Source organism: Asparagus officinalis, chromosome 3, assembly GCF_001876935.1.
Source record: "Asparagus officinalis chromosome 3, Aspof.V1, whole genome shotgun sequence".
NCBI lineage: Eukaryota > Viridiplantae > Streptophyta > Magnoliopsida > Asparagales > Asparagaceae > Asparagus > Asparagus officinalis.
In genome coordinates this window covers 9,642,432-9,665,326 of record NC_033796.1, presented here as the reverse complement: position 1 = coordinate 9,665,326, position 22,895 = coordinate 9,642,432, and the positions used below count along the sequence as shown (strand labels likewise).

The 22,895-nt window shown below is 35.3% G+C and overlaps 1 pseudogene; it reads left to right on the top strand.

The window, feature by feature from the left end:
- The window catches only part of LOC109832906, a 22,994-nt pseudogene continuing 188 nt past the window's right edge, over positions 90–22,895 (top strand).

The following is a 22,895-nucleotide window of genomic DNA, read 5'->3' as shown; positions in this document are numbered from 1 at the left end:
CCAACACATAAACACCTTTTACAGTTTAGTTCAATACCATCTACAATTAACCTTTTTATACAATACCCGTAACGCCCCTCCTCGATACAAAACCCCACGGTGCTCACTTTCTTTTCGGTGTCGTCGCTCGCTCTGCTCAGAGAGCGCCCCTTGGCACTTCCTTCTCTCTCTCTCTTCCTCCGCTCTTCGACCGCGGTCCCGTTCTCCGCCGGCGATCCTTCTCCTCGGATCTGCTACTCTGCGCCGTCCCTCTTCCTCATCTATAAATGACTATAATGAATCCTTCTCCACTCGATGTAAGTCTAATCCAATCCTCCTTACTTTACCTCCCTAGGGTTTCGAATTTAACTAATTTCTAGGGTTTTGGATCGATCTGGCTTTAATTTTGCAGCAGGAGGATGACGAGATGCTTGTCCCCCATTCCGAGCTCACTGATGGTGCTCAACCGATGGAAGGTAATTCTCCATCTCGATCAAAAAGGTGATTTTGTTTTTATATTTTTATTCCTTTGATTCTAAGTCGTTCCTCAGTGGCGCCTGTGGACACTGCGACCACGGCTGAGAGCCAGCAGCAGCAGCAAGTGGAGGATCCTCCGATGAACTCGAGATTCACTTGGGTAATCGAGCATTTCTCGAGGCTTCACCCGAAAAAGCACTACTCTGATATTTTCATGGTCGGCGGTTACAAATGGTAAATAATTGTCTCTTTGCTTTGGAGTTCGGGTTTTGGGCCCAAAGTGAGTGAGTGTAATATTTGGACTGGTTAACTGTAGGAGAGTGCTTATATTTCCAAAGGGAAACAATGTAGACCACTTGTCCATGTACTTGGATGTTGCTGATTCTGTAAACCTTCCTTATGGATGGAGTAGATATGCACAGTTCAGCCTGGCGGTGGTCAATCAGATGCATAGCAAGTATAGTGTGAGAAAAGGTATCATTTTTGCTGGCGTAAAGGTCGATTTCAATTAGTGGTTCCCCATGATTTATATTTAGTCACTTGAATGCAATATTTTCTTGTTATGTGTCGATTGAGCCTAGTTGTAGCCTCTTTTTAACATCACATGGAGAAAATAAATTCTTCAAGTTGTACTTATTTATTATGTTATATGGCGCTCTTCTTGTTCCGTTTTCCTTCTAATTTTGTGCGGCCTATAATAGAATGCAATTTTTTGAAGGACCAGACTATATCGCTTCACTCTGTTGTGGAGACATTCCCATTTGGAATTTTGATACCTGGATCTTCTGCAGTATTGGGTTCCATCATTATATTAGTATTATTAACATGGCTCATACATGCTCTCCAAATATGATGACAACTTTTTTATTGTAGTTGTGATTGTGATTGACATAGGTCATTTATAGTTTGCTATACCTGAAAGAACTGTAATTTAAGGAGAAGTTGTAGCTCAGGAATACCCATGACCTATACGTATATATATAATTTTCTTTTTCCAGAAACGCAGCACCAATTTAATGCTCGGGAAAGTGATTGGGGTTTCACTTCATTTATGCCTCTCAGTGATCTGTATGATCCTAGTAGAGGATATATTGTGAATGATACCTGTATAGTTGAAGCTGAGGTTGCTGTACGTAAGGTAATTGATTACTGGAATTATGACTCAAAGAAAGAAACTGGTTATGTTGGCCTCAAGAATCAAGGAGCTACCTGTTACATGAATTCGCTTCTTCAGACTCTGTACCATATTCCCTACTTCAGAAAGGTATCTATTATTAATTCATGCCTTCTGTCTTGTCCTTTGATTGTAATGTAGATGAAGGAAGTTAATTGGAGTTTTCATCTCTTAGGCTGTGTACCACATGCCCACAACAGAAAATGATATGCCATCTGGAAGCATTCCCCTTGCTCTGCAGAGCCTGTTTTACAAGCTTCAGTACAGTGATAGTAGTGTTGCTACCAAAGAATTGACTAAGTCGTTTGGCTGGGACACGTATGATTCTTTTATGCAACATGATGTGCAAGAACTAAACAGGGTTCTTTCTGAAAAGTTGGAAGATAAAATGAAGGTTTGATATTTTTTCTTTAAAGGTTAACATTAACATTGATTTGTTTGGTTTCTTTCAACTGTTGAACTGTGAGTTTATTTTCATCCCAGGGAACTGTTGTTGAAGGAACTATACAGCAGCTGTTTGAAGGGCACCATATGAATTACATTGAGTGTATTAATGTAGATTACAAATCTACCAGAAAGGAGTCGTTTTATGGTAAGTGTATGTGAATTATGATATCGGCTAGTTGTTAACTAAACCCTTTTTGTTTCTAGCATTACTATATACGATAATGCATTTGCTTTAGACCTCCAGCTCGATGTGAAGGGGTGTCGGGATATTTATGCTTCTTTTGACAAATATTGTGAAGTCGAGCGCCTTGAAGGAGATAACAAGTACCAGGCTGAGCATCATGGTCTGCAGGTTTGTTGCTATTTGTGCCGTCAGCTAGATCATTTTGCATACAGCTGCTAAATCATTGCTTGTCCATGTTGCGTATTCCCTCTAGTCTTTTTTCTTGTTTGTTGGGGATAGCGAGCGGTTCGTATGTGCTCGTCTTTGCAGAAATTACAAATCAAGATAGATGAGGGCTAAGTAACTATATTGGTGGCAATATCTATCATTATTGTATTGTGCCCTTGTACTACCATACTAGAGCTCTTCTTTGATGACCATGTGTGTAAAAGAATAAATGCTTATATACACTGAAAGGGAAAGGAAAATTGCTCATATTACTAGCAATTCTAATCATGTCCCTTGTTTGCACTACGTTGCTATTCTGTCTTTCTTGGTAACTGAATAATGTTGAATTAAACATACATCCTAAATTCCTGAGAGTATAATAGAATTTTTTATTCCTTTTATCTTGTTCATATGCTAAAGGAAGGAGTCTAATGACTTTAAATTACAAAAATGCTCATAGCATCTATATACCTCCCTGCCAGTTTCATTGGCATGACTTGCAAAGTTGATTGATTTTCCCATCTGTATGCTCAGGTCCTGTTGCCTAATAATTTTATGGACACGACAAAAGCATGTCCTACCAAGTTTCAACCATCATAGTTCACCGGGAGTCCATAATCATGAAACCTTTTTGAGAAAATTTGAGGCAGTATAAACAACACAAAATTTTCCTAGCCCTCAGTAGCTAAACCTTAGCCATTCCCTTAAGTTCCTTGTATGTTGAAAACGAGCCAAATAACATGTCAACTAGTAATTCCTTACTTCTAATATATTAAAAACAAGGCTACCAGGTTGCAAATATTGTGACAATTTACTTGATAATTTTATTGATTAGGATTTTCTTTTCCTTGGGTTTTTCAGGATGCCAAGAAAGGTGTTCTATTCATTGACTTTCCTCCCGTCTTGCAACTCCAATTGAAACGCTTTGAATATGATTTCATGCGAGATACAATGGTAAAGGTCAGTAATGACAAACATATTTCTATTTTTATTTGTCTGACATTTACTGCAAAACCATGGTTTCTTTTGGCTTCTATGACTCTAGTCAACTAATGATTCAACTTAAGTTGACGACTTTATGAGGAAAAGTCATATAAAGACATCTAACTTACTATGATTTATTAGATTAGATTCATGCTTCATTGCTAATGTGCTATTCTTCATTGCTATACTGTCAAGTGGTTCATGTTTGGAGCATCATATTGCCCATTTTTTTTGCTGGCACATTCTTCTCGTATGTATCCACGGGAGATTGGTGTAAACTAATAGTCCAGAAATTTCAAATTATGGAAGTTATCCCAGTCTCAGTAGTTAAATCTCATTGTAGTATTCTTTCATTTGTTTGAGTAGAGGTTGTTAAAAATTTGTTGGACCCATAATCTGATTTTAGCTTGAGCTGGGAAAATATGCCCATGAAGCGCCCTATCCAAATATTCATGTCATTTACATAATCCTTTTTTCCTTTCAACTTCATTAAGGGTCATCTTCTCTATTAACAATCACATTGTTCTTTGTTACCAACTTACCATTTTAGTTTGTGTTCATTACATCCCTAGTCTTGTCTCTCACTCAACCATCATGCCATCCCCTCTTTATTGGAACTCTTTTTTATTACTAGTAATCATGTTTATAACATCCCTATGATTCTTCCTCGTATCCTCAATTTGGTGTCCTCCTAACTTATTTCGATTCATTTATTCCTGAATAGAGAAACTGCTCAATCCAAGGCATTTCTTCATCATGACGTGGACATTTCTCTAGTTCCTTATTGCATTGTTGCTGAAGTTATACTCTTCATTTCAGTTTTACACTATGACATCTAATTATTTTAATTCTTTATCTTCCGTCCATCTTTTTTTACGTTAGAAAATAGGCACTTCATCAGTCTCATCGTCTTTGTGTTATCATAAATGTAAGTTGGAGATGCTGCAGTTAATATTCATCTTCCTTTAAACTGGCTAGGTGATAAGTTTTCTAGGTCTTATTGGATCTCCTATTTTGGTTATAGATGCGGCATCAAGGACGTTACACGTTGTGTGCTCACAATTGATGTCAGACTGGTACCTACTACAAATAACAATCTTTTATAGGGCCTTTCACAAGTAGAACCTCACCTATAGTCTACTTTGTATTATCATTAAATTGTGGTTTGATACATTTAACTATTTAAGTTCTTACATACCCTTGCAAGTTAAGTAGCTGTTCCTATAAATGCTTCATGACATCAGAGAATCAGACGGTTATCTCCTTTGATCACATCCAAAGAAATGAAAATTTTGGGTTTTTCGTTGGATGCCGAACATGACTGATCCTTACTTTGTATTCATGGAAATGAAGTGTTACCTTTTCTTATATATATATAACTTTATTTAATATCTAATGCAGATAAATGATCGGTATGAGTTCCCTTTGCAACTAGATCTTGATAGAGAAAATGGAAAATATCTTTCTCCAGACGCTGACAGGAGTGTTCGCAACCTTTATACCCTTCATAGGTAATACTTGTTGGGACCTCCTGCTTCCAAAAATCAAAATTGAAAAGCCGTTTCTTTTACTTTGCTATACCTATCTATGCATATGCTGGTAGTGGTATTATTGACTCTTTGATTAGATTCTTAATCTTGCTTGTAATTTGTATGATGATGCAACAGTTTTCTATATAAGAGTATAGCTTGTAGTTTTGCACCTACTTAAAGGTAAGAAATTTAGAAGTCAAATTAGTTTACAGTGAGTCGCTGTGGAGGATTCTGGAAAATGAGTTCCTTTTTTTCCTTTCTTCTGCCATTTTTAAGTGTCAGTGTAATACGTTCTTTGCTCTCATTAGTCACAGAAGGAAGTCCGCGGATATGAATCTGGCTTAATGTGTATAGCAATTCTTTAATTCCTATTTCCTAATCTATATGGGATTTTGGAGAACCATCAACAATCTAAGCTCCAAAACAGTGTTGATAGTGTTGCCACTTTGTCTTGTTATGCCAATGTGTCCCGTTGCTGCTCAGACAATGCACTAAGAGGAAGTTAGAAGTAACATGATGTGTAATCTTAACATAATACCTATAGCAGGTGGGTAGGAATTAACTGAAATACTGAATATTTCTATCCTCCCTGTTATTGCAGTTAAAGCTAACTTTCACTTCATTCAAATAGGTCATCAGTGTTTCAGTTTTTTTGGTGCTGATCAGATAGTCATTTAAATACCATCTGATCTTGCTTCTTTCCTTTTTCCCTATTGAGAAAATCCATTAGAAGCAGCCTGAGGGTATAACACAATTGGACGGTTCCTAATTGGATGATTGATCCACTAAGGATCATCTTGAATATCTCCATATCCATTTGCATACTTCTACTCTTTATTGAAAAATGCACTAGCACGCTCAGAGTGTGTTGGGAAGATGTGGAAGTACCAATGGTGCTTACCAGATTTAAGCGCACATAAAAACTACATTAGCTTGCTTGAAGCCCCTTCAATGAACTATGCTCTCAAAATCTGGAAACCAGTCCTCAATAAAGTGATTGATTTTGCTATACTTGCTTCCTCTCGAGAAAACCCAGTGTCGACTCCATCGTCCTAGATAAAAATCTCAGTAGCAAAGAACTCATAATCAATCCTAATTAAGCGTCACCTAGACTACTGCTAGTAGAATTGCAAACAGATTCTCTTAAAGGTGCACACCATCTAGAATTTTCATCTAAATGTTGAATAGTTGATCTGATACAAGTGAGTAGTCCTTTGCTATCTGATCTAATTGATCCTTAGTTGGTTCTTTACCAGTGTTGATGTGAACTGCTCGAGTATTATTCCAGATTGGTTTCCCTTTCTGGCTCAAAGAATGCTTCCACAGCAGTTGGATCTGTTTGGTCTGGCTACTCCTTATGTTTCTTCCTGTATCAAAGTGCTATAGAAAGGATATCTTCCAGGAACTCTGCGAAGAAAATTTATTACTGTCTCAGATTCCGCATCATCCATGTGGAAGATATGGAATACTGATTAAGACTTTTAATTTTTAAAATTTGTTAACATGTACCTTGAAATAAAAGCCAACCTTCTTTTATTGGAGCCACATCTGCTAGCATATATGGAAGACGCCCCTCAAAGTCATCAGAAGCTAACATAGCTTAAAAGCTTCTAAAAAACACCCCACCCGTGCCCCCCCAACCCAACCCAAACCCATCCTGCCCCCCCCCCCCCCAACCAAAAAAAAAAAAAAAGGAGGAAGGAAAGAAAGAAGAAAAAACTGACTAGAAGAAGTTCTTATTTTCGTTTGTATATTTGTAGCATGCAGCTTAATGCACGTCATATGAATTACTTGTTTGAATATATGAATTCCAGTATTATGTTTAATAATACCTAGTCAGTATTCTGTAATATGGAGATAGTTATCGACTTAGTTTATTAAGGATGTGTGTACAAGGCAAATGATTTGGCGATGAGATTTCAGTGCATGTTCCGTATACAGCATTTCACATGGTAATCCATGTACTGTAAACAATGCTAATGTGTTCTATTGTTTGGATTTTTCGTCTTCTATTATTTTGGATTCTCACCTAATTCTGATTTATATATAATTTTTGAGAATGCTTATACACCAACTTTCTGTTGATTTTTTTAGGAGAAATGGAAAACTCTTGCTGTTTGCGTGATTTTGAGTAACGATCTGTTTCAATTAGTTTAAACATTAGTTGCTTGTAGAGATCGGTAGGTGTTAAATAGCAAAAAATCCATGACACCAAGTTTATATGTCCACCATTCTGCAGATCTTCCATATTTTTTCTTCCTTCTGAATACATTTAGACATGTAGATTCTTTCTTGCTCCTAATGGATAAGTGTATAAATTTTATGCTTTTTGTCCTCTATGCAGTGTTCTTGTCCATAGTGGTGGAGTGCATGGTGGACACTACTATGCTTTTATTCGACCATCTCTGTCTGATCAGTGGTATGTATATTCAGTTTGCTGCTCTCTTTAAGGAAATAAATAGGCCTTACGCATAGGTTGCAAACTAAATTAATGCAAGACCTTAACATATTAGGTGTTGGCTAACTGTCTATTTAAGTCCATAACCTTATTCCGAACTTTCCGGTGAGGGATTATACTTGCACATGAATCTCCTTCAGATCAGTCTGGTTTTCTAGTGCACCTCTGTATGTCACTTCCTGGCAGTTATTTTTTATGCTTCCATGACAACAAAGTCTTTTAGATATTGGATTATTTGACGAATGAAAAAAAATCAAATGTGTACTAACATTTCTTTTGGTACTTTCCCTTGTTGTGAGATGCAAACTGCTTAAGTATCTTTTTCCGGTAGATGAGTCAGTGTCTCCTGACTACGTCTTATAGTTTCCAATGGTGATTTAGTCTTCTAGCATTAACCTTTCTCCTCATGCACGCCCTTTTGAATTGATTTTTGCAGGAGATGGGTGTCTGCTTTTATGTAACCTTTTGTCAGTTTGCTTAGTTCCTGGAATTCTTTTGTAGCATTCAGCATTTTTTAATGTTCTCTTTGCAGGTTTAAGTTTGATGATGAGCGGGTTACAAAAGAAGAGACGAAGAAGGCTCTAGAGGAGCAGTATGGTGGAGAGGAGGAGGTTATTATAGTGCCATCATAAATCCATGCATCCCATTTACAATTCGTACAATTAACCGCTTAAAGCCTTTTTTTTCTCAGTGTGTGCCCCAGTTACCTCAGACGAATCCCAATTTCAACAACACTCCGTTTAAGTTTACGAAGTATTCAAATGCATACATGCTTGTATATATTCGAGAGAGTGACAAGGATAAAATAATCTGTAATGTGGACGAAAAAGACATTGCTGAACACCTTAGAGTAAGACAACCTTTAGAACTTATTAGTTATTGAATAGCCAAACACATGAGAGATGTAGGATGAAATTCAATTTTGTTTTTCAGATAAGATTGAAGAAAGAACAAGAAGAAAAGGAACACAAGAAGAAAGAGAAAGCTGAGGCACACCTTTACACCATTATAAAGGTTATTAACATGGTTTCTTTTACTGGATTTTACTGGTCACCTTACTGGCATGTTTCTGACACTGTTGTGCCGAATTTTGTTTTTGAAATAATATTATTGTAGGTTGCTCGAGATGAGGACTTGAGAGAACAGATTGGAAGGGATATTTATTTCGACTTAGTGGACCATGACAAAGTCCGGAGTTTCCGTATCCAGAAACAGATGCCTTTCCACATATTCAAGGTAACAGATAGTGTAACAGATCGTGTTTCTATGCTGCATCTGATGTTAAATCTTTTGTCTTCTCATGCATTTGTTATGTTTTTCCAATCAAGAAGGCAAGAAGAGTCCTCTCATCTTTGAAATTTTCTGTATCCTTTCTTTTGTAGCCAAATACTCCAGTATCTTGTCTGATTCCTTTTCTAGGTCTCAGCTCACCCTTTCATATATTTACTGATACATTGCTACTGATTTTTCCATGTGGCACAGAGAAATTAGTGACGTTTGAATTCTCTTTCCATTGTCAATTCTTGTTAGTTAACTTTCTTCCAGCTTTTTAACATTTAAATGTTTCACAGGAAGAGGTGGCCAAAGAATTTGGACTCCCTGTGCAGTTTCAGCGGTTTTGGTTGTGGGCTAGACGGCAAAACCATACATACCGTCCCAATAGGCCGTTGACTTCTCAAGAGGAGGCTCAGTCTGTGAGTTATAATACTGTGGTGTAACAATTCATTATAAATTTAAGTGGCAATCGTGATTTAAATATTTCCGCAGATTGCCACAATATGCCTTCTGCTGATTTGACGATCAAAGTGTATATCATGTAGATATATAAAGATAGATAATGGGAAATATTCTCTTCGATTCTATATGGATAGTTAGACTGGTGGTGTATCTTGAATAGATTTCTTTCCCGCTCTTCAACAATTGCATCCTAATTAATACTTTCTCGTATATCATATGGTGTTTTGCTGATGATAGCAGTTGTAGATGTTACACTGACAATGGCTTTATTCGAAGATTCAGAAGATTTATTACCTTTATTTCTTACACACCCACAGCCATCTCTGTGCTTGTGCACGTGTGCATGCGGGCGATGTTTGCTTGCAAGTGTTTTTTTTTTTCTTTTTCTTTTTGGTTGGGGGGGGGGGATAAAATGGGTAGGACCGGTTGGCAGTTGCATTGTGGCCCAAATGCCAAGAATAGGCCTAGTTGCGTGCCTGGCTCCTCCTAGTAGTCATATCAGAGGAGGTGAAGCTCTCCACTACTATCTCATACCTACTAAATACATATATTTCAGTTGTTCCAAGTATCTCTGTTATTTTTTCAAAAATTTTATTTCTTTGTTCATTTTTCTTATTTCTGTTATCTGCCATTCTGTAGGTTGGACAGTTGAGAGAGATTACGAATAAGTTACATATTGCCGAGCTCAGGTTATTCCTGGAAGTTGAGATTGGACTGGTAACAGTTCTCCCACTGAGTCCCACTCTCACTTCACTTGTTGTATTATAAGAGACCACACTACAAATAGATATTAACTGCTTGATAAATTGACTAAACTTGTGCTGTCTTTTTTATGATTATATAGGATCTTCGACCTCTTCCTCCACCAGATAAGACTAGGGAAGATATACTACTTTTTTTCAAGCTTTACGATCCTGAAAAGGAAGAACTGCGGTATTTCCTTTATTCCTATTAATTGGTCATCTTAATTTCCTTGAAAATCCTATGTAACTTATGTTTATTCATTCTAGAAATTAGCTTATTTTATTTAATCTTACTGAGGTTAGATATGCTATATATATTTGTTTAATAATTTGTGTAACTGTATTGAGCTTAGATATGTGGGAAGGCTCTTTGTTAAGGCTTTAGGAAAGCCATCAGAAGTTCTTCCAAAATTGAATGAGATGGCTGGATTTCCTCCAGGTCAAGAAATAGAGCTTTTTGAGGTTGGTTTTATATAATACACATTTGTTTCCTACAATTTTCTTATATTGCTTATGTCTTCAGTTTTCCACACTTAACTGGTGTTTGATTATTGAACCTGTAACTGATTAATATTCTTGTAATTTAATATAAATTTTCTGCTATTATTGGTCAGGAAATTAAGTATGAACCAAGCATAATGTGTGAACATATTGACAGGAAGCTTACTTTTCGATCTTGCCAGGTTAGTCAATTTCTTGCTTATTGTTTACTTATTTAGTTTATACCAGTAATTATTAACCTGCTGTTCTTTTTTGCAGCTCGAAGACGGTGACATCATCTGCTACCAAAAGTCCCCCCCTTTAGATAGTGAAGCCCCGTACCGATATCCTGATGTTCCATCTTTTTTGGAATATGTTCATAATCGCCAGGTATACTTGAAAAATATTATTATTGCCTTAAAGGAAAAGATTCATTCCACTTATGGTGGTTATTTTTTTCGAGCATCGCATTGCTTGTAAAAGTTACTCTGTTGTTTATGGGATGTTCTTAAAGTATCTTTTACAGAGTTTACCAGTTATGGATGGTGCATGAAGGTTTTTCCTTTAATTTTAAACAGTATGTTCATAATGTTGTATGCTTCCTCCCTCCTAGTTTCCTTTTGATTCTTTTTTTTCCCATTGCATTTACCTAAAGTATGTTGAAAAGGCAAAATACTTTGATATGCTTGAAATACATCATCTTGATTTTTATTCTTGATGTTAATATTTCCGTGCTATACATGCCCATGTGTCTACTTCTATATTTTGCTTCTGTGATCGATTGGAATCATTAGGAAAAGTTACACACTTGAAGTTATTGCATCTAGGGATTCATAACTATTTATTTCTGAATTTGATCTCCAATGTGCTTAAAAGCAATAACAGTGACAAGAAAACCACTATGTTTTTCCATATATTTAAGTGTTCCTAAGGTGACACCTTAGGTTCAATCTAAGGAAAAGCCTTTAAAACTACATTATATGTAATTAATTTACTTGATCAACTCCATTCATTATAATCTAAATGTCGCAAAATATCTGTAAGTAAACAATCATGATGTTTCAATAGCACATTTCTCATTGCCCCTTTCATAAAACTATTAATTTTATGAGCACTTGATGCATGAGTAAATATAACCCAAAAAAATACTATAGCCCAACATCCCTAATTTTTTGTGTATATCCAATCCAAAACATATAGATCAAAATGAACAGAGTGGATCGAGTAAATTGAACCTAAGGTGTCACCTTAGGAACACGCGCGCCCACACACACATGTAGCGGATCCTTTTTTCCCTATGCAGACTTAAGTCGCCTTTGTAGTTCATTTCATCTTGGAGCTTCTGATGGTACACTTCTTTTTCTTTTCTATATGGACAGTCTTAAAGTTGTAATCAGATGTAATCATGGCTGCATTTTGAGTGAGATTGCTGTTGAGCCACCACTGGCATCTGACACTAGCGCTCATAGGAATAGTCAGAGTGTACAATGCATGCTGTATTAATCTTTACAGGCTTAGATGTCATTTTACCGGATGTGTTCTTTTTTTCTGAATGTTGTTATGTTAATTACTTAAATGTGATTCCAATCACATCATGGGCTTTCTATCAGTCCTTGCTGACTATATTCTCTCTGCAAGATTAACGAGCAAATTTATAAGCCCTCGCAAGGAAATTTATGGGGGCTTTCTCCTTGAAATTCATGAGATGAAGCTGTATATCAAAAAGCCCTGTAGAATAATGATGACTATACTTCAACTGACAGTCAAGGTATTATTGCGAATTCCTTTCTTATTTATATGCTGGGCGAGGATTTACCATCTCAGAAATGGCAGATGTTGAGAAAAAAGCAGGGAATATGATCCCTTGCAAAAGAAGACTGAATGTGGAAGATATTAATTGAGGAAATTAAATTGTAAATAAATGAAATAAACAACTGACATATGTAAATCAATTCATCTTGATTCTATTTGCCAAGGAGCATCTTTTATTTGTAATAATTACCCCCAGATAAGTGAAAAAAAACTCAACAAACGGATGGGGACTAAGAAATAAACTGTGTTCATACTGACATCAGACACGATATTATCGTACTGCAAGATTCTTCCTTCCAGCCATGATTTAGGTCCTGCAGTGATTGATACTACGCAATTTTCCTTTCATGAGGATCTGGAAACCCCCCGACCTGACCCACTATTTATGCTCAGTCTTCTTTTTCACACCTGGCTTCATCAACCAGGATGCTCCACTTTTTTAATGATTTGATTGATTTGGGCTTTAGGCTTGCATGGAAAGAAACCATATGATGAAGCATGAAAGATAATGTCACACGTGAAATAAAGGCAGGAACTAAAAGAGAAAGTGAGGAAATTAAACTGCAAATAAATGAATAATTAGTTCAAATAATTTAAATGTGATTGAAGACAAATTCAACAAATCTCATCAAATTAACGCTTTCCTAATTCTAAGCTAGTGTAAATCAGACTATTAAAGGTCAAATTCAAATTACCCTAATCTTGAAACTTTTGTATTTACCTTGCTGATTTCAAATAATAAAATATTGTGGGTTCCATTGGGCTTTCTGGGCTTGGGGGGATCCTGTGTAATGAGCATAATTTTCTTTTCCTCGGTAATTGATCTTTGGTTGGCATCTGAATGACATAACTTGGTCAAACCTTTCATGAGACCGTTTCGACTCCATGTGCTCATTTGCACCATAGTAAACCATTCTTGATGAGGAGAGATTGACGATCATAAAGGTGATGCATCGTGCTCGATGACTATTTTTATCTCTTCCATCATTAGCTGGCTGCATATAAATTCATGCACCAGAAAATAGTTTACAGTCATTTGGTATGATTCCAACACTTAGCTTTGTAATCTTTCAACCTACAATTTGTGTCATAAATACAGGGGGACCCACCTAAGAGGAATTGGTGTCACATGACACCACTTTCCTCCAAGGGGATCCTTATATATTAACGAACATATCGGTTGAAGTTACTGTTGGGTAATGCGGAATAAATTGAGTGATGTTTGCCTCAATGATTGTCTAGTGACATGTATGGAGAAAATTGTATTTGATAGTGTCACTAATGATGCGATTATGTGCTTTATTCGAAGTATGAAAACTTGTCAAGGACAGTTGTAAGTTTGTTTTAATTGTTAATTATGTGTTGATGCCACTTTCTACAAATCATGGATCTGCCACTGAGATGCCAAAATTTTCTGCTTGTGGATCTTATAGCGGTGTCTCCAGGACAAGATAAATATGGTTAGCTGTGCAGCTGTGAAAATTTGTTTTTCCTGTTTTTCATGAGCAAATTGCGAGTCAGAAATGTCTTAATTATGGGAAATAACAATGGTCTATGTTCTCAGATTGTAGAGGCTGGCAGATATTTGTTAAATGTTCGTAGGAACTTAGTATGATAACTGCAGTTTATTGCCTTTTGGAGTATGGCTCAATTTGGAAGGTAAGGACAAACTAAAACCATAGCATTATGAATGGTAATAATGTACCTAATTTATTACCTAATTTATTCCTTTTGCCGAGATTTCTTCTATAAAGAGAGATAGAAGTATGCTATTGCTTACTTGTGAAGTTCTCATTGACATATAGTTTAGCAGTCTACTTTCTGTCATGTTATGGTAAGAAATTTAATTTAAGTCCATGTTTTTGTGAAGTTTGAATCTTATTGTTATTTTACATTCAGACAATTATCATTCTTAGTTCCAAGATGCCAAATACGATCACCGTTGTAATTGTCTTTCTTTGTCAAATTTTGGTTTTTATATGCTTTTTGGATGCATGTACTCACCTCGATCTCCTTAACATTGGAGCTTTATTTTTACACTAGTCCATTTGTGATGGCACAGGTTGTCCATTTTCGTTCGCTGGAGAAACCAAAGGAGGAGGATTTTTGTTTGGAGCTGTAAGTGCAAATTTTCTCAACTTTTTACTGGCCTTGAATATCATTTTGTTTTGAGTTATTAATGATTTGCACCTTAATGTAAAGTTCTTTATTCTTACAAGTTTCTTTTCGCTACTAAAGGTCAAAGCTTTTCACTTATGATGATGTTGTGGAAAGGGTTGCTCGGCAACTTGGCTTGGATGATCCAACAAAAATACGTCTAACTTCGCACAACTGTTACTCCCAGCAGCCTAAACCTCAACCAATCAAGTATCGTGGCGTTGAGCATCTCTCTGACATGCTTGTTCATTACAATCAGGTTAGTTACCTTTTATGCAATTTACCGAAGTTAGTGACATTTTTAATAATAAATGTATTATGATACACATGAAATCTGATCACATTTTTGTGCAGACTTCTGACATATTGTATTACGAAGTATTGGATATTCCTCTCCCTGAATTACAATGTTTAAAGACCCTTAAAGTTGCATTCCATCATGCTACAAAGGATGAGGTCAGTTCTCGTACATAGCCTGTCATGACTTTAGAATTAGCATATCCTTGACATGCTTTAATTTTTTATCAGGTGGTTATTCACAGTATTAGACTACCAAAAAACAGCACTGTAGGTGATGTAATTAATGATCTAAAGACAAAGGTTGGCTTTTCTATACGTGCTTAATCATTCCATTGTCTGAGTCACAGTTTTCTCGTACTTATTTAATCTCTAAGTTGCTATAAGATTCAGTTTATTATAATGAGAAACTTTCATAAAAAGAGCTTTGTGTTTTTGTTTTGCTAAATAGGTGGATCTGTCTCATCCAAATGCTGAACTCAGATTGCTCGAAGTCTTCTACCACAAGATTTATAAGGTAATGTTGCCCTTTTAGTCTCTATGAGCTGGACATTCTTGCATGAAACTTGGCCCATAAACACATTTGGTGTCAGATATTCTCCGTCAAGTTAAATATAATAACAAGATCAAATTTAAGTTATTGTAGAAGCTGCTTGTTCTGTGCTAATGACTAATGGTATCTAATTCCCATCAATTTATGTATGAAGAGATGGATATAGTACTCAGTAGTCCTCACTTAAACTGTACCCTTCTACTTTGTCTGAATGCGCCTTTTACTGTGCCGTGCCCCCCCACCCCCCCCCAACAAAAAAAAAACTATCTGACATCTGATTGAAATTTATGCAGTGGATCTCAGTTTTTTAAGGTACAAAATAGTAATTTGTAAATAGTTGTTGATTCATCCTGGCGCATTGTTCTAGTTGTGCATACTCATGCACATATATGTTTGGGGTGCCAGTTTGGGAATCTCAAACTTCCATAGCTCTTTTTATTCTTTCGTGTATACCAATGAATGAATCACAAGTAAAAGTAGACCGAATCATTTACTCATCTCCAGTGGTCTGGAAGCACAATGACTGTCATGGACTCAGATAATAGGAGATGCTATGTTATGGATGTATAATTAATCTCGTTACGATCATGTGATGTATTCAACTGAACTGGCATCCTTGTTAGCAAAGAGGAGCATTTGTGATTTGAGCTTGTTAAAGTTGATTTATTTTCCACAAGATTTTATTGCTTACGTTCAAGTTTCCCTGGAGGGGCTTTGGGTATTAGAAAGGGTTTTTCGCCTTTAAACCCAAAATTTTGCTCCCATTTATTTTTAAACCCAAGTACTCCTATCTATGCTCATAAACCCAAACAACCATTCATACTTACCTTAAGTACCTAATTGAAGACATACATAAAGTGTATCTCTAAAAAGATAACAAAACCCCAAAACGCCCTTCTCCTTTCTCTTTCTCATTCTTTTTGACAGGGAACCCATTATTCCCTAATGGGATCTTCCTTTCTCCTCCACATCCTCTTCTCCAACCTCCATTGTGACCACCACTTCCCCCTCCTCCCATCTCTCTCTTCTCACCTCTTTTCTCCCTCTCCTATTCATTTGGGTCTTCCTCTCTCCATTTTCAATTGCCTCCTCCTTGCCCAACATTCCGCTTCCTCCACCTCATCCTCAACACCAACTCTTTCAAAATTATTTTAGTGTAGCAACATATTCTGTAAGTTTATCAAGAAATCTATAACATCAACACATGTAGGTATAGCAATGAAACTTATAAAAGTCTCGAAACCTGTAAGTATAGCAGTATAAGTAAAATAGCAAAACCTATAAGTATAGCTATATAATCTGTAAGTGTAGCAACAATTTCTATGAGTATAGCAACATATTCTGCAAGTACATCTAGAAATACAATTAGCAACAAAACTGAGGAGAGGGACAGTAGAGGAGGGAGGGGGAGGAGGTGATTTTGAGAGGGAGAAGGAGGTGTTCACAGTGAAGAGGTGGCAGCGGTAGAGAATGGAGAAGAGAGGGTGGAAGAGGGTGCCATGAGAGAATGAGCTCTTTTATTAGAGGGAAGAGGGTAAGGGCATTTTAAAGTAATTTATATATTTTTAAGGGATACATTATGAATGTATGGGTGTATTTGGCGCTTTGGATTTAAAGGTAAATAGATGTAGATGTTTGGGTTTATGAGCATAGATAGAAGCAATCGGGTTTAAAAATAAATGGGGGTAGAAGTTTGGGTTTGAAGGCAAAAACGCCTATTAGAAATCATGGTTACCTTTTTTTGTTTATTTTATTGTTATTCATTTTCGTCTGTTTCAGTCCCACCATGGTCCATGAAACAAGGGAGGAACCAATAGAAAAAGAAGTGGAACAATTCTCTTTCCATGAATTGTATGAATTTGCAATTCTATAATTTGAATGAAGTGCTAAAAGGGATACTATGATATTTAGAAATCGCAAGTACTTTGTGTTAATATAAGAGATCTAGGATTGGCGATAACTACTCTGCACAGTGCATGAATTTGCAATTCCTTTAATTTGAATGAAGTGTTAACAGTGATCTTATGATAATTAGAAATCACTAGTATTTTGTGTAATAAAAGAGAATTTATGCCAACTTTTAAAAGTAGGATTGGCAATAATTTCTGTGCACAATTTGCATCAATTTATAGTTTTATAGTTCTGAGTAAAATGAGGTATTGAATTATGAAGAGTGCATGACATAGTAGCTTTGAAGGTGTTCAACTAAAATTTTGGCAATTTTCATTAATAAATTGTGCAGAACGCAAAAAAGCTATGATCTGAGGTTTTTGTTGTTGCTGGGTTTGTTGGTGAGCATGATGCACACTCATTTGATTCATGCATTTTATTGTGCCTCTTAAAGTAATTGTCCAATCTGCTATATAAATAAAAGCAATTGTATTAAGTAATCCAACGGATTTACCAATTATTAACCAAATCTGACTTTTATCACTACGGTACCTTGAATCTGAAACACATTTTATTTGAATTTATTTTAAGTGCATCGCCACGTGCATGCTGCTTGCATTTTTTGTCTTTATGCTTGTATTTGCATCTGTTCAGGGTAATTTTTTCGTACTTACAAGTCCTACAATGATCCTGCAGATATTTCCACTAAATGAAAAGATAGAAAACATAAATGATCAGTACTGGACATTGCGTGCGGAAGAGGTAAGCAACAACTCTCATGAGCTTCCTGTTCAGTCCTTTTGATGCTAAAAATGATAATATCAATTGCTCTAGATTTGATGGCCTATGGGCATTATTCCTCGAAAGAAATAGATTTGATGATTTTTGTGTTGTATAGAGGTTAAGAGCCATCCCTCATCCTTTAAGCAGTTCTTCATTTAATGTTGCAGATTCCTGAAGAAGAGAAAGACCTTGGTCCTCATGATCGCTTGATTCATGTTTATCACTTCATGAAAGACTCTAACCAGAACCAGATGGTAAATATAGACTTGAAATTTAGTCCTCATATCTCATCTTATGCTGTTCCAGACATGACAAACATATCAATATAGTTACACAACTCAAGTTTTATTCATAAATGAAGTTGTAAGGCCCTATGTTCAGGAAATAAGGAGGAAAATTCTCTTGCCTGTTTTAGGAATACTATACTATTTAAATCAACTGATATATGTCTCTGGAAGTTTGTTTTAAAGTAAAGTTGGCAAGGGTTCTTAGCAGATAACGTACTCATTTTGTTTTCATTCTATTCTTTTTTCTATTTTGCACACTTTCCATTGGAAATTAATTCAGTTGCAGTCTGCTTCTTTTGAGCTAAATTTCTTTCATATCTTCAGCAGGTTCAAAACTTTGGAGAACCGTTTTTCTTGGTTGTTCATGAAGGTGAGACTTTAGCTGAGGTGAAAGCACGGATCCAAAAAAAACTTCTGGTTCCTGATGAGGAGTTTTCTAAGGTACGTTAGTTTTGATCTTACAATTGCAGAACTTGCATGTATGTCCACTTCTTCTGCCTGGATGTAACCTATATGTCTATTCCTGTAGTCTCGTTCTCTGGTGTGAATTATCTTGGTCTGTCATTGTTAAATAAATAGTTGTTTCAGTTCTTTTTTCCGATATCCAATCTGAGCTTAGTACCTTGCATTTACTTCCGGTTTTGTCCTGTGGACATCTTTTTGACTTTCAAGCCTTACATTTATTGCCAAGAGGAAAACTGGGGGAGGAACATCATCTCAAAACTGTTTTTAAGGCAAGCTCCGTCACTAGTAGTATGGAAAAACGAGACATTCTTAGAAACTATTCTTATTGTCTTATGTTTTTACCTGTTATATACCTGTTCCAACATTCTGGCTATCATTATTATGTTGTAGACTATATTATGCAGAACAAGTTCTGATAATTATAACGGGAAGTTTTTAGGTTATTACTTTTCTTGCAACCCATGAGAACTGATTTCTAATTGTCATGCCTTTTGTCCTGTTAGTATGCCAGAGTACTTTTTTGTTGTCAGGGAGCTTATCCATTATATTTCTTGAATTCAAAACAAATCCTTTTCCACGCTGGAAACTTCTGTGAATCTACTTGAATTACATGAGTTTCTACAGAGGCAGTGTTTCACTTTCATGATAGTTATGACATGCTCGCTCTCTGGATTTGTATAGCTAGAAGTTGTATTCTATGACGAGACATAAGTTTATTTCTGTATTTTGTTTCTCCAACCTTACATCGACATTTCACGAATCACAATATCATATTCCCTTTAAAAGCACGAGTTCGGGAAAATCTTTCGGTAGATAAAAATACCATTTAAATTCAAATATTATTCCATTAAGTAAGAGTAAGTTGATAAATTAATGAATTCTTATTGGATATACATAGTATGGAGATAAGGATACAGTTTAAATTGAAATGTAAACCTGAATGAAATTATTAAATGTTAAATTTATAAATGTATACAAGATGAAGGGTGTATATGCAAAAAATAAACAAATTAGTGAGTTAAATAATGTCTGCGCTAGAGGTCGAACTTAGAAATAGCGCAGACCTACAAATGTACATAATGTGGACGGGGTATTCACAAAATCCACCAAACTAGTTAAAGAGACCGACAAAATACCCTTGAAATTTAAATACTAATCCATTAAGTAAAAGTAAGTTGATAAATTGATGAATTCTTATTGGATATATATAGTATAAAAATAAATGTATAGTTTAAATTGAAATATAAACCTGAACGAAATTATTAAATTTTAAATTTACAAATGTATACAAGATGAAGGGTGTATATGCAAAAACCAAACAAATTAGTGAGACAAATAATGTCTGCCCTAGAGGTTGAACCCAGAAATAGCGCAGACCTATAAATGTACATAATGTGGACGGGGTATTCGCAAAATCCACCAAACAAATTAAAGAGAAAATCATTCTCAAAATTATAAAAAGAAAAATTAAAACAAAAGGCTGTGATATGAGGACACAACATGACGATCTCTCACAACTAAAATTCAAGTAGTTCATAGTACTGCATAATTAGTTTCAAAGTTTAATTATACTACTAGTATTTAAATAAAACTCTATTTACAATTGTTATCCTCTCACATGCAACATCATATACTAATGCATATAAGCCAACATATTACAATAATTTTCATAGCACTTTCATCTCCTTCTACAGATATATATCTTTATTTAGATTAGATTATCTTAAAGCAATTAATTATATTATATATTTAATCTTTTTTCATATTAAGAAATATCAACAATTTTCATTGCACTTTCATCTATTTTCTTCTTATTAGATTAGATTAGATTATTTTAAAGTAATTAATTAAATTTTCATTGCACTTTCATCTATTTTCTTCTTATTAGATTAGATTAGATTATTTTAAAGTAATTAATTATATTGTATGTTCTTCTTATTAGATTAGATTAGATTATTTTAAAGTAATTAATTATATTGTATGTTTGATCTTTTTTCAGTTCAGAAATTCTAAATAATTTTCATAGCACTTTCATCTCCTTCAACATGTATGTGCCATTGTTATTTTCTTTTTATTAGATTAGGTTAGATTGTTTTAAATTGATAAATTATGAAATTGTTATAATTTTCACATCATGCCATCTATTTTTTTCTTATTAGATTAGATTAGATTATTGTAAAACATATGTTTAATCTTTTTTTAGATCATAAAGTTTAATTATACTAATATTATTTAAATAGATATTGTTTGTATAAAAATCAAAGAGAATCTCACACATATTTTAGATCTCAATATCAATAGTAATACTTACACATGGGTGTTGGATAAAATAAATTTCATGCATCAACTTAACCTATATGATCCTACTTTAACTGGATTAGATAATTTAAATTTTTTTAACACCCAAATTATTCCACAAAACAAAAAGAGAGTAGAAATGCTATAACTATATATATCTATAGAACTAATATCTTGAAAATGATCAAAGAAAATCAACAAACAAAAACCATATTAATTACCTATACGCACCCACTATTTTCGAAACCACCGTTGTCAAACTCTAATTATAATATATCCACATACTAAATTAAGCTGTTGGGGTTTTCCCTCACTAACTACATCATTAATCAATCCAGTTTTTTTCTTTGTACTTAAATTGTATAACATTCATTGTAATGAGGACTCACATGGGTCTTATGCCTGCCTTGAACGGCCAACCAAAAAAATGTACTATGCCTTGTAGTTAGTTAATAATGAGATCCTATCATTATAAACAAATTAAATAAATATTAATAATTCTTAAGAATATACTATGTTCCCCTAGCTTCCACTCCAAATTTGTTAGTTGTTTATTCTTAGCCCCATTAGATTTTCAAAATTAATCATCTATTTCATAATTTTTTTTAAAATGTTTAAATAAAATTTATAGCATATATAATAATCCATGTTTTAACTCAAAATGAATTTAACTTATTTAATAATAAGAAAATAAATAAATAAAATTTATATTTAACCAACCACGTGCATTGCACGTGCACAAGAACTAGTATATTTAATGCTGTAAGTGATACATCATGCCTGTAATCTGCTCCAACTATGTAATAGTGGGATTCTTGGTATTCACATGACATCAATACTCGAAGGACCTTAAAAGAAATTTTGTTCACTGCACTTTGATTTAAACTAACAGGCCCTTCATTTTGACGATATATATTTTGTTCTTTTACTTCTTACCTCTTTCTGAAAGTCTTCTACTTTTTTTTTCCTTTCAGTGGAAGTTCGCATTTTGTTCGCTTGGCCGGCCAGACTACCTTCAGGATTCAGATATTGTGTCTAATCGGTTTCAGGTATGGGATTTTGCTTGTTCTTTCTTTCCTCTTTCCTCCTCCCTCTACTATTCATGTGTCATTCTGGATATGCAGAGAAGAGACGTTTATGAGCCTGGGAACAGTACCTTGGTTGGAGCACTCAGACACTGCTCCAAAAAGGCTGTACACAGCAAATCAGGTAGGGTCCTCATATGTAATTTATAAAAGGGCTAACTGCACATAGACCCCCTTACTATTGCCCAATCGCTCATGGATCCCCTGTAGTTGTATTGTTGTAGATAGACTCCTTAGTGAACTTTGCTCCCCCCCCCGCCCCACCCCAAAAGAGATTTTTTTTTGTTCTTGACAAATAGACCTTTTGAGAAGAAAGATTTCAATTATGGGTCTATCCTCAATTGGGTGATAGCACAGTGGGGTCTATAGGCAATTGGGTGATAGTACAGGGTGTCTACCCACAGTTAACCCTCTATAAAATTAGCCTATTGTGAAAATCTACGAAAAAGAAGAGTTATTTTTAACAAATTCTTAGAAACTCATGGTCAATCCTTACGACTTTCTCTCCACATGCAGAATCGGCACGCGTATGAAAAACCTGTGAAGATTTACAACTAGAAAAGACTCCGGATTTCCGCCTCCACCATCGACAAACTCAATGGCTACATCTTTGCCTCAAAACCATAACGAAATGAATGAGAACCGTAGGCCCAAATATGTAAAGAAGCAGCTGGTGATTATCCATTCCTCAACCAGACGAAGAAGAATTAGAATGTGTGTGTTCATCAAACTCAAAGCGAGCCATTAGGATAGAGGTCATCTCCTTCATTTCGGATGTAAGTTTTAGTATATAAACGGAATTTTGTGCAGGCAACGTATACAGGCTGTAGTTTCTGTCGTAGGGGCTTTGTTTTGTGTTGTCCATT